Source organism: Cephus cinctus, unplaced genomic scaffold, assembly GCF_000341935.2.
Source record: "Cephus cinctus unplaced genomic scaffold, Ccin1 Ccin1_scaffold0970, whole genome shotgun sequence".
In the NCBI taxonomy this organism is placed as follows: Eukaryota; Metazoa; Arthropoda; class Insecta; order Hymenoptera; family Cephidae; genus Cephus; species Cephus cinctus.
In genome coordinates, this window is record NW_014333527.1 from 218,287 (window position 1) to 232,049 (window position 13,763).

The 13,763-nt window shown below is 43.6% G+C and overlaps 1 protein-coding gene across 3 annotated transcripts in view; it reads right to left on the bottom strand.

Annotated features, from left to right (window-relative positions):
• Positions 1-13,763, bottom strand: part of LOC107271425 (fibroblast growth factor 17) — a 78,799-nt gene that overhangs the window by 27,353 nt on the left and 37,683 nt on the right. The window lies entirely within an intron of this gene.

Below are 13,763 nucleotides of genomic sequence, written 5' to 3' on the forward strand. Positions count from 1 at the left end.
TATATATATATATATATATATATATATATATATATATATATATATATATATATATATATATATATATATATATATATATATACAATTATACACACACACACATATATATATATATATATTGCATCCTTCAGCAGAATGATCCAATTGGGATATCGATCTGAATTCATATAATCCTTCACGGGATCAATACTGCACTCGGTATGGAAAATTTAATCTCAAAGGATAAAATGATCAAGGTTACTAAGCCGCGTGTTCGCCAAGGAATTTGATCCGTATTAAAGTCCACCAAGGTGGTGGTAAGATCGAACGATATCGATTGACAAATCGTATACATATTGTGGAGGCTGAGAAGAGGGCCTTGACCGGGATTAATGGATCTTCGATAATCACTAGCGAAATTGGGTATAATTTGTAATTTTTTAACGCTAGTAGAAAAAGTCTGCGCGGCACTGGCACGCAAATTCTCAGCAAGTTCAAATGAAACGAGCAAATCATCTTTGAGCCTCCACTAGGCGCTTACGGGGATGGTGTTAATGTTCACCGGTAATAAACTGTGTTATATAAATATGTATATATATACACGTGCCATGCCTAGCTGACATACGAGGATAAATAAATACACGTGGTAAACGTGCATTCTCGTACAGCTTACTATACTGGCTGTGCACCGTAAGGCAAGTGCAGTGCTTCTTTTTGTCGTTCAGTCGAGTACCATGAATATTTTGTAATTAGAAAATCCATAAGATCTCATTATGACGGTCATTGTACAGTGGAGAGAAAATAATGAGGGTTTTGGGAAAAAGAAAAAGTTAATTTTTCAGTAATTTAGGTAACATTTACGTAGGTTCGATTAAGAAAGAAGAAAGTGTCTGTGAACTCTATACGAATATATTTTTATCGGTGAAAATATTAAAAAAAAAAAAAATCAAATAAGATCATTCTACAACGATATACAATTTTTTAAAATCATTTTCGAGTCATTTCGTTATAGACGATCGTAATACGTTATCCTCGTAAAATGGTAAGCGAAGACTTTTCAAGTTTATCATAGTCATCTCGAGAGCTTATGACTACCATTTCGACGGTATCTTTACGATCCGAACTGTATCAATTGTAGAACCGAAAGACGCTCCGGCACCTGTAAAATGAAAATAGTGGACAGGCGCCACTTTTGTATCCGTCACACGTACGAAACGTGCAAAGCAATTCTACTAAGGTGAAATGCATGTCGTGTAATTTCTTTTTAGTAGAAATAAAACGAGAATCAAGATTCACGTCCGATTCACTTATGATTTTTTGCACGACCTTCCTTCTTCTTGTTCCTCCTACAGTTGGTCGCGTTAACACTGTGTGGCCGACGCGAGCAATTAGCAATGGTCGCGACGCGTGTAAAAAGTGCAATTAAATCATATGGCGCCTCGTCCGCAAAGCGATAAAACACCGTCGACTCTGAGCACTTTAAACATGATTTTTAAGAAAAATAAAATAGCTAGACTTTTTTTTCGTCATCCTGATGAATTACGGTAGCCCCGGCCCACGCGATTAAGTGGGCGAACAAGCGACTCCCATTGTAACTTTCAGTCGTGTCCTTTCCAAATTTTTTTTTTAATATATATTCTCTCCCGTTTCTCCCATACAATTACCCTAATCCGTCCCCGTTTTTGTCGACGCCAAAGATCCTGGCGATTCTCTTGAATATATTCCTCCATTCCCGCTCTCTTATGCTTCGATTTTATCGCCCAGCCTTTCTCGAGCACAGTCTCCGTACATCGTCCGCGTATGGTTCGAGCGACAAACGCGAGTATCAATGAAAACCCGCCGCTTATTATTCCAGCGCGATAATGCCTTGAGTCAACACTCGTCTACGTGCACGTAAAGACGACGTCTCGATAGACTCGCCACAGCACGAGGTACTCGAACGAGACAATGACCGAGCAAAGTGCACCAGCGATATTCGCGAAAAACATGCCGCCTAAAAAATATTGACTCGAGACACCGTGAAATTCTCTGGCGCACTTAAAAAACGAGATGAGAGAAAAAGAATATTCAAAAATTTCAAAAACAAAACTCTCCAGATAATACTTCATGAACAGTACGTATTACGAATCCAAGATGAATAATTAAGATAAATTGGAAATTCCCCCCAAAAAAAATGAATTCCTATGAACTCTTGTCGCGAATCAGGTAATCGATTCGGTTAATAGAATCGGATCTTTTTTTCTGCAATAGCCGATAAGCTGGCGCCATAGTGCTTTGTCGTTGATAATCTAATCACGATATGATAGGAGACTGACATCGCGTGTGCGTGTCTATAGACACGACAAAGGATTATATATATATATATATACAAGTACCTGAAAAAAAATTCAATCTTCATTGATTGAACTATCCGAAGCTGAGAGGGGGGAGCAAAAGAGAAATGAGAGGAGAGAGGGAGATATGAAAAATAATACAAGGGGTGGGAGAAATCAAACAATTATTACATAACCAGCCCGATACCCACGCTAATCGATGCATAATTGTCAGACTCTATCAGGGTTGTCATCGACGTCGAGTGACGACAAAGGTTTACGAGTGATGGATCGCTCTGGCCATTTGTATCTTAAAGCGAGAATTTACATTTGACGATGTTGTGAACGGTCGCGCGACCACTTGACGCCACTTGCGAATAAATCATGTAATTTCGAATAGCCCAATCTCTTGGTGAGGAACGTACAAGCGTTTTACTGGGATCTTTTAACTTTGCTGTACATACGTAGATAAGGGTCGATAGATTTGACAATGAATAATCAAAAACAGTGCGATACCATCGAATACCTATTCAATGAAATTACCTTTGCGTAAATGCGGTGGCTCTTCTGATAGAACCGCGATCAATTAAATGGAGCGTCAATGCCGTTTACGTGACGACTGACAGCCCGAAAGAAAACACGACGAGAACCAGGGACGAATTAAACGAGCTAACGTCAGAGTCAGTCCTGACAACGTGAAGAACTCGATATGACGATAGCTAAAGCTATTCGGCAAGTTTATAAATTGGCAGCCCTGACTGATAGGTACGGATCGAAGGAATAAATAGGTCGGACCAATGAAGGGAATGAAATTTCGAAAAATTGCAAATTTTTCATAAATAAAAATACATACAGTCTATTGCTATACACGTACTTCGTTATTCCGTGCATTAAGATTCTGAACATAATTCCGACATAAATATCGGCACCGTAAGATATGCAAAGTGTGATCAGCACAAAATATCTGGCAATTACAATCACTTTGGATGGGCACAGCTCGGGGGCAGGACTGGGCATCTTTAAAGAGAAGGGTAACCTTAAATACTCGCCGTGTGGAATACGTAACCAATGGAGATCGTGAGGAAGGGTTTGAATTTTCGTTATATGGTTATAATCAAATTGATTAAAAATTTCGTAAGGGTCGCTATAAAGAAACGTCAGAGCTGCTGTATCCGAAATTCCCTGTTGAATTTTTCTTGAACTTAACCCACGTAACGTACGTAGCACGTAAGGCAAGATATATCAATACGATAATCCAACCGGGTGATCGATGACATTTTCCTTCCCATTCATAACCATAAATATGTTACTAATAATTAATTAGGTGTTACCTAGCAACGCGCCCCGAATTGTATTTCAAGTACCAACCGTTACGAGGTTCGATTGATCCGGGTCGATCGGTCCAGTAAAATAATACTTGATCGTGCCCAGGAAGATTATTTCGCTAAAAAATGTCAAAAATTAAAAACCAAGAAATAAAGATACACGAAAGATTACGATGTCCGAACTCCGCGTGATCGTGCCGGTACTGAGATTATTCAGTTGGACTTCCAGCCTCCCTATCTGACCCAGATCGAGGCTATAAAATGTCCAGCCATAACATTGGTACACTTGCAAAACACTGTGCAGTTGCATGCACAAATGCATCGCTGCAGCTTTCATACGACTTTGCCTCCTGACGACTTGACGACTTTACAGTGACTTCCCTTAGACTTTCTCTTGACCTTGCATTAGACGTGGTCTCCGCCTTTTCACGTGACCGGTAACGACAGATTTCGTTGAACAAAGTCCCGGTGCAAGATCGGTTGAACGAAATGATCTCCGTAAGGGAAAAATCAATTTGTGCCGCCACGATCGTGCGACTCCGCCCATGAGACTGACTTACGAGAAGAGGAAGAGGAATAAGAAGAAGAAGAAGAAGAAGTGGAGTGAACAAGAGGAAGAACGAAGAAAGGTACGCGGAGATCAGCCCCATAAATAAGAGCCGCACCAGAAACGGCGCGTAGCTCACGTGGCAAACGTGCGACGATGAATCCAGCCTCTCTCTAGCTGCAACAATTTTCCTGGTTGCACGCTGTGATTATCAGTTAGCCTCTTGATATATTGATCTGGAATTATTAATCTCTGATTGAATGTGTAATTGCACGAGCCGCCGCCGCCTCCAAATAACAGCCATTAGCCAGTCGCGCGGTTGTAACAGGCACAAAATGATTCAGAGGATCGACCGGCAAGGTAGCCCCGATCGATTAAGCATCAACCAGATGATTAGACTCTAATAAAAGGAAATTCACCGTAAAATCATTTATCCAATCTGATTTACGTTTGATCGATAAAATCTAATTACGATCAATTGGCAACCATGTGTGCATCGTGCTCGAGATGTTTGTTTGACATTCCCACGAAGAATGCCGTCGAGCACTCTCGGCAGCCCGTGTCAGGAACAGCGAGTGGGAGAGAGACAGCCGCATACGTTGTACAGAAAGACGAAGAAGAAGTGAAGTTTCCAAGTGACGCGACGTCGTCCATACTCCGGGTCCTCGTAGCCGTATACTCGTAGCGTCTTAACGTCCTGGAATCCAAGCAGGTACAAGGTTCGGAGTACGCTTGCATAATCGCATCGCTTAGAAAAGGCTTCGCCTCGACGTTTACTCTAACTTCGCGTCTTGCCGTGAAAAGAAGCGGCATTTTCATAGGAGCGACGTAACCTCGTACAACGACCGTATCCATTGAAACAAGACTATTCGAACGAGGGAGCGCTATGGTAAAAATTGAAAAGTTCTCCCGGCATACTTTACAATGACTATTTAGTCTACCGAAGAAATGATCCGGCGAACGAGGCGTCGCGACGCTCGCGTAATCGAGAGCGAACAGTCCCGCTGTCTGGCGGAGTCGACGGTTTCATTATCTATCGCGGCCGTGATATTTGTACGAGCTGCTATCAGCGAATAGTGACGCAGAATACAGTTACGCGACGTCAATAACTGGTACAACTACGGAGCCGCTCAATTTCATGAAGTTTAATGATCCACGTTGCCAGATTTCCCAAGGACATTCCATGTCCCTGGAACTTGCAGCAAATTTTTATTTTTCTTCCAACAGCGTTAAACCCTACAGACCCCGTACGAGGTACCGTTTGAACTTTGAATCTCGAGACCAATCGATAAGATCGATATCTCCATCCTGAATTGTTGATAAGGGTAGACCAAGGGTCGTCAGCACGAGTCAATGTATTTCCGTGTTTCTCCCTGTTCCGTGCGCACTCCCCTTTATGCTGCTGCGACACGACCATCCGCCTCTGTTTCCATCAGCCTGTCTTAAGGGTGACTCCACAACGTCAGTGTCTCATTATATACCCACGTGCCGTAACACAGTGACACAACCCTCGCGATAGCAAAGCGCCACAGGGCACAAGTAGCCTCGAGCCAGTTCATGACTCTACTGGAATTGGGATTGCCGGCCAGCTGTGTAAACGTTCTTGGCTTGCGTCGAGCCAACTGTGGAAAATCTAAATGTATTTCCTGCCATGAAACTTTAGGATTGGCTACCGTTACAACGCTATATAGATATATACAGATGAGTTCCGAGAAGTTTGATATTAATCGGTTTTACCGAGAAGCTAAGTGTCGGTCCACGTTAACCAGTCACTCCGTAGCCAGTAGTAGAACCCCGCGAGCATCTTCTAAATATTTATATCCACCAACTATGACCTGCCTCAATGCAAACTCCCTTGTGGCAATTCCAATCGGAATGCCCGTACGTGCCGTTATGCGTTTCTTATAACGAGACTCTGCAGCCCTTTGTAAATGGAAGCTGCGGAGGAGAGCCTGCCTGCCCCCCTCTTGATGCCGTGTGTGTGCGAGCGTAAGAGAGCGATAACAAGCCAGTTATCGTTATCGGGTTGGATTACGGTCCAGGACGTTTCGCGATACCTACTACGGGTCTCTCGCCCCCTTTGGGTTGGGTTAGGTTAGGTTACCCAGTTATCGTCATCACCCTCTCCTCCGTACCGTCTCATTTATTTTTCTCCCTCTCCCGCCGCTCCGCCGATCCTCTCGCGCTATTCTTTCCTCTCGCTCGCGGCACTCGGTATCGTCTCGCCGCCTCCTTGCAGCTTCTTCCAGAGGAGTTACGTGACAGGGGACTCTGGGTTCGACGCCCGGTACCGGCCGACGGGTATACCCGGACGCGAGGACGACAAAACAAGACGCAGCCGCGACAAGTCAGCAGGAAAAGTTTTCACAGTCGGCGCCCGAAAACTTGCCAAACTGGAAGTGTCCTCGGGGATACGTTCCTCGGAGGCGTCCACCGCCCCGCGCCCGTGAGCAATACTACAAACCGACGGAGGGCGTCGCGAGACGCCGACGTGGGTGGCGATAGTCACTGTAGCCTTGTGTGCGGTCCCTGCGTACAGGGGCTACGGCAGGAACGATCGACTCTACGTACGGAATTCGATTCGTAAACAGGACTCTCAATAATGGAGAATTGTTACGACACTAGCGAAGCGGTAGATGAAGTTAGTCGCGGACAGACAATGCGAAACTTTAATGGCTGCATTGTAAGTATCCGGTATACTGCTGGACTATGACTGTCTTCGTCCTCGAGTGCAGACACTTAAACGCTGACTGCGCGATCGGCTTTGTAGAGAAAGTATTACTTTCTGGGAAAATTCTTAGCTACGTCTCACCAGCGCCATCTATGATATTTATATGCGTATCTGTTATGTCATATTATATATTGCGAATTTCAAAAATTTCAAACTTACCGTTCCGGGTTTCGTGCTCATCCTTGAAAAAGAAAAAAAGCATACCAGGACTAATAACACGAAGGGTTACAATTTGATCGTTCGAGTTATCGTGATCCAAGCGTTCTGAAACATGAATAATAATTTGGCAAGGGGGTATATACAAGGGGACCCACCGGTATACAAGGGGAATTGATGACGCGACCGAGCGCAGCCCGTGTTTACACGATCGCTAATGTCGTCCCATTTATCCCACGGGAAGCGCTCCTTATTTTCACTTCACGAATCGGAACTGCTGGACCAAGGGAGTAGATTTTTTTGGAGGGTACAATCAGTCTATTTAAAAAAAAAAAAGTATTATTATCGGTACAATGACATCGAATACCAGGAGGGAATATGAGGGTTGATTTTTAGTGCTACCCTTATGACTACCGCTAACACCCTTTAATATGATGGTACCCCCAATTCTCTGTAACGCGTATAACTGGAAGAACTTAAGCAGCGTGTGTGCCGATGAAAGTGAATTGTTTTATTGGGATTTATCGTGACGCGTCAGGATCTAAGTGAATTATGGTACTTCGTATATACAAAAGTATTTCTATAGCATTCAAACGTTTCTTGGCAGTGATAGGGTTAAGCAGGAAATCGCAGGAGAGTAGTGTCGGCGAGCTAGTTATTTTTTCCTTTAAAGTCACCAAGATTCGCTATGGCGGATCAAGTCGAAGCGGCTGATTGACTTTTTAATTGAACCAGCTCGCCCAACAATTACCTAACCGGACCTTTAGCAGACCCCCCCCCCCTGTCCCCCATTCCCACTCCCCACCAAAGTAGTTTAACTCACATGCATATCACTCGACTACCCCTTGATGCTAGTATGTGCACACGTGAATAACACCCCTGACTATGTATATACTGGGTTCGCTAACTATGTTGGTTTTTGCAATCAAGATACGATCGGGTTGATAGACTCTCGGAGCCGACGCCGGCGTCGTTGCAGTAGCTATTCCCCAGGAAGGTAGAATTAGCTTGATGAGGTATTACAAAACGTAAGGAAGGTCTACGAGGAAGAAGTATAACGACGGACAATTAGTTGAAAAAAAGGGAAAAGAATTAATCAATGAAAAACGATATAAAATTTTGTAGAAAAAAGTATTTAAAAAATTCATATATACAAATTGTCCTCGTGTAAAGGTGCGTCGCGACGCTCACCCGATTCCTTAAGGAGTAACGGTGATCGTGAATCGGTCGTGAGCTTCCTGGAAACGATGGCTGATGGCGAATATACGTATGGGCATATTAAAATTTACAGGTACCACACGTGAACGCATATACATATTACATATGAGTATATTTGAATGCCGCGTCGAAGAATATGATTATTTATCAGGGCGTCGAAGTGATCCTTATTGCCCTGGACCACCTCGACCGACCGGATTCCAAGGCTTCCCGCGAATTAAAATCCGCCCAATTAAAGTGCATTCTGCATTTTTAAAATACCTTGTCATTCCTTACGCAACCAGCATCACATTAAATACGTCATAAAGCCATATCGAATATTGGGTATACGATTCACGTATACGAGCGTCCACGTATGACTGGGAACTGTATTACGTTGTATATAAACTACTGTGATACACAAGTACGTACATATGACAAGGAACATATGGTTCGCGGCCGATTCTTGGAGTCACCCCAGAAAAGATGGCATTAAAAGTCCAATAGCCCGAGAGTGCAATAGCGATGCACCTACTCGTCGGCTAACGACCCTCGGCAATGGGTATTTTGGCTCTGACCCCCAGGTCGACTAATAAAAAGCGGCTCTGCCAGGAAATCGTGGAGAAATACATATCCCGGCTTGTATCGCGCTCGAATTTTTCGAACGAGTTAGTTAAAAGTGCTAAACCTCCGAACCGGCAAGTCGATGCTTTACGCGCCGAGTGCATCCAGAATGGAAGCTATTTCATTTGCCAAAGGTAAATCTGCGCCATATCTCTGCATCGTATAGGTATACCCGTTTATACCTATATGCAAGGATTGCTGCGAGTGCACATGCAATTCCAAGATTACACGTTACCTAACACCCCTTCGGTAGCGGTTGGCGCAACTAACACCGGATGCACAAATCTCATGAACAAGCGTATTTTCCGTTTCTTACAAGTACCCATATATACATATACAAGCATCGCCGCCGCCCACCAAACACTCCGTCGTCCGCGTATCCTCGTATTCGAGGTCGAAATTGAGCCGAAGGGCTCCCGACCTCAGCGACAAAGAGGTCACTCTCGAATAACGGCCTTTCCGTTAATCTGCTACGTCGCTCCCAGAGAGCTCTGTTTGTTCCCTTCCGGCGGAAAGTGCTCTTACGCAGAATTAACACCTTATCGCCCGTCGCACTGTGTTATCAAGTGCACATTCGCTGCGGCTGCTGTGCGCGCATACGCGCATATACGGAGCTATGTGCCCGAGAAGGTAGTTAGGTATATAAAAGGTACGATCTGCACCGGCGTTGAATTACCTTCATGCACGTTTGCAATATACGCCCGAGCCCTTGGCTCCGTTCGCTCTTACAATAACGTCCGTGTATGCTTAGGTCGCTGTCGGGACCATAACGCAGCGCTGCTTGTAATACACAAGAGCAAGCAAGGTAATCTCGACGTTTTTTTAAATCCCCCGCCACTTATATAGCTCAGAAAGACGTCACGCTAGATAGAAATAATAAGGCACGTCGACGTATTGTGAAACAGCCTTAATTTACGATCCCGAAGAGATCAACTGATTCAAGCGATACACCACGAAATATAAGTTATAATTCATAACCTATACGTCAGTCAATATTAACGGCTATCAGTTTTCGAACAACATCGCAGCGCGTAATTAACAAGTCGTAATCACGACGTTTCGTAGAAATCGCGTCCGCCCGTTCGGGTCCATCCCGGGTTGAGCCATCGGCGAGACAGATCAGAGTGGTACAAGTGTTTCTCAATAGGAACCTATTAGGGATCGAGTTCTCGTATCTGACTTGGATTCCGATAAAGGCTCGGAAGGCTGAAGCTCAAGATTTAGCCAAATCGAAGGAGTCCGAGCTATTCGTCTCCAGTTCCGAGCCATACCGAGAGCTGATACAGAAGGAGAGTGGATTTTAACTGTGCACCTGCTATGGACCCTGGGAGCGTAGGAGAGAGGAGCGAGCGAGAGGTAAAGTCTCTCGTATTTAAATACGATCACTTAGCCGCTATCTGGACGCGTAATTGACCGAATTATCGGAAAGGAGATAATTGCTCGCTCGCCATTGGGAAACACGAGGGAGATCTACTGTCTCGCTCACTTTCTCTCTCGCTCGATACAGCCGTCTTTCTCACTCGCACGCAACTCCCGATAACACAGGCTTCCCAGCCTCTTTAGCTCGTGGACGATCATAGGGTATACCGAGGACGATTTTACCGATAATTATAATGGATTCTCTAGGCACTATATACCACTATTATATATACCTACTTTGCCATTATATATCAAGAGCAATGTCCTATTACGTACATACGCATTCCACGTTAAATCCTTTTTCATTCTCGATCAGCTGAGAGACACTGTCTATACTATAGCGAATGTCGAACGATTGATTGATTTTTCTTCCGTACGCAACGAAGATACCGTACCCGGGTTTTCTTATCGGGACGAGTTCCTGACGTTTCGAGAGCAGAAGCCGGCAGTCTTGTATGTAAATATATATATATACTTATGCATGTCTGATCGGTAACGTGACGATTGACTTTCAATGGAATATTTGTATATCGATTTATAATAAATTTCGTTGGCTTCTCTTTCGAAGATCAAGGAGGCACTAAAGATTTTCAGGGATGATGGTGGTGCTGGTTGGTTCTGTTCTAGGAAGCCCCTGGGATTTTATATCAATCCGTGACACGAGCCGGATAATGACATTACGGCGACCTTGTTTCTCTGATTGGATTGTCGACGTGGGACACTGGGCACACGAGTAATATCCAGGTACAGCAAGGATCGGGATTGAAATTTTGGACCGGTTCGTCGATGATCTTGAAGGTGCGTGTGTAATCGAATGTTGCAATTTTCTGGAATAACGTAAAAACGCTAAGATACTTCTTCTGTTCGCTTGTTATTCGCATTAGCACATGTGACTGGGCTTTACAATGTTTGCATATTCGTCATACAGTAGGTCGTTCTTTCTCGCGGAACGTATCGCGTATGGCTGTAAGTGGCTTGGGTGCGCGAAGTGCGTGACGACATCGTCATCAAGGTCGCGAAATAATGGATCTTCAGGAAAATGATCCTAACGTCATTCCCGACGTGAGGATGTGTGCACTAGGAGCACTCCAGTTCGAGCGCTATTCCTTCATTTTTCAATGGTGGAGTAGCGCGCTATATCAGCCTGGATGCGCGAGTGCATCGGGATTACGCGTGATGCAATTTTTTGACCTCTTCGTGGAAGGCTGACATCCTCGAGGCTTGGAGAGGTACTTTAGATCGAAAGAAAAAACAAAAAAAAATTATCAAGATATCCTTCAGTCAAGTTTACACTGTCACTACGTAATTTACCGTGCGGAACTGTTGGCAGGGTTACCAACGTTTTAATAGTTTGTTATAGTGCGGGCGAAAGACTTGTAAGAAAATTTTGTAAAATTTTGAGTGATTTTTTTTCTGCCCACGTACCATACTTTCCATACTAAAAGCACCTACGACTGAACAAAGCGAATTGTGTACCTTAATAATTCAAATGTTAAACAGTTTGGAGTCATATATATACATATATATCTGTGTCAGGAATAATACGACTGACTAGATAAATTCCAGGAAAAGCACGTATTCTTAAACTTGAAGAATCATTAGTGCCCACTTGCACACACAAATCAGGCCTTGGTCGGGTTCCATTTCCCACCCACGAAACGATCATGTAAAATGAGAAAAAAATAATGACGTCTCAGCTAAAAAGAAAGCAATGTTGGCAACGTGGTGAAAATAACACGTCTAACCTACTAATTTTACATTTTGTCCAAATTGTTTTAAGAAATAATAATTACGACCTTAAAATTTCAATAGGTTCACGGCGTGTCTCCTATTCGACAGTCACGTATGAATAATACAGTGGACCATACACGATTAACACGGACAGACTATCGCCCAAAGTATTCTCGAGCAATGTATCAAAATGGTAATTAGTAATGATGAATGTGAAAAAAAAGTATAATAAAAACACGCGAAACGTAACAGAGACACTTCTGCGATATAATTATTGTCATTACTGGTCGAGCACAGCATCCGTATACAAGCCCGTACAGTAACGTGCGAAGCTACGTGTGTTATCGCACCTAAGATCAGTGAATCCCAGTAGAAAAGCGTCGCGGCGCTTCGTGTGTGGCACCGTAGAGAGACGTCAATCGGCTGTATCAAGATCCCTATAACTCCAACGAATACATTGTACCGTGCAACAGTGGCACATAGTAGACTTTAAAGGATACATAATAAAATGCCAATACAAGGCTATGGGTGAGTATAGAGAATACGTATAACGAAATCGTTATCAGATACGAGATATTTCGAGATAGATCTGCACATCGTATTGTAATCGCGAGTCTCTCTTATCCTGAAGGCATTTTAATGGCGCGCTTCCCTTATCTAAAATATGTCTGGTTATCGCACGGGTATCGTCGTCTGATTTTCTGGCTGACAATTTCGAGAAAACAATCGCACTGGTTAACGATATCGCAACCAAGTGCAAGAGCTGCTTAACAGTCCTTTGAACGGTAAGGTCTACGATTAATGCGTAACAGATTTGATACCGTTAATCGATGGTTGGTCAGATTGGCTGTAAGAGGGTGGAAAAATCATATGAAAAGTGATATCGTGTAAAGAAGGTAACGATACGAGAAAGTAAGATAAATTGTGTATATATATATAGGGATTGAAAGTTTATTGAGAAAGAAGCAGAATGAAGTTGGTCAAAATATGAGAAATTGAAAAAAAAAAAACAAGTGAGGATAAAAAAAGAGTCGATCGACCAATAATCGATAATAATTTTTCTTATTGATACTGATTCCTTTGAATTGATCGAAGTCGTATCAACAGGAAACACTATTTCGAGAGATCGAACCTCCACCGGAAGTCAGTAGTCATTGTAGCTCACTCGCGTATACAGAGTAGCGATCGGCAATCGCCGTCATGGAATGGATCAGCGTGGAAACCACGTGCTCTGTGATATTTTGGTCTACGGCCGTGGGGCGATCAACATTTTGACAGCTGCCTCGCGTCGATACACGCCGATAACAATAGAGAATGGTATAATAAGCAGTATATCCGAGCTATTCTTATTTCTGGGTACGGGGGCGCGATCAAGATTACCTACGTCACCGAGTACCAGCCGCTCGCGGCGCTTACGTGCGCGCTTACCGATGCCAGTAAGCGCAACCAGGTACGGCGGGGTGTACAAATCCCTGACTGGGGTTGAAATCTTGATGTATGAGAGAAGAGGGAGCAAAACGGAGGGGTGGTAGCGTTATGCGTACGGAAAGGGATATATACCGTGAAATCTTGAATAAAAGCCACCCTACGAAATTCACCCTCCTGGCTGGCAACCTAACCGCCGGATTAAGAGACAGGGTGCCGTTTCAATATTTTTTTCTTTCATTCCCTCTGTAAAGTCGTTGAGCTTGGCAGTTCTTAAGGCTTGATGGATATTTATCGAAGGGGTTGTAAAAAAGAAA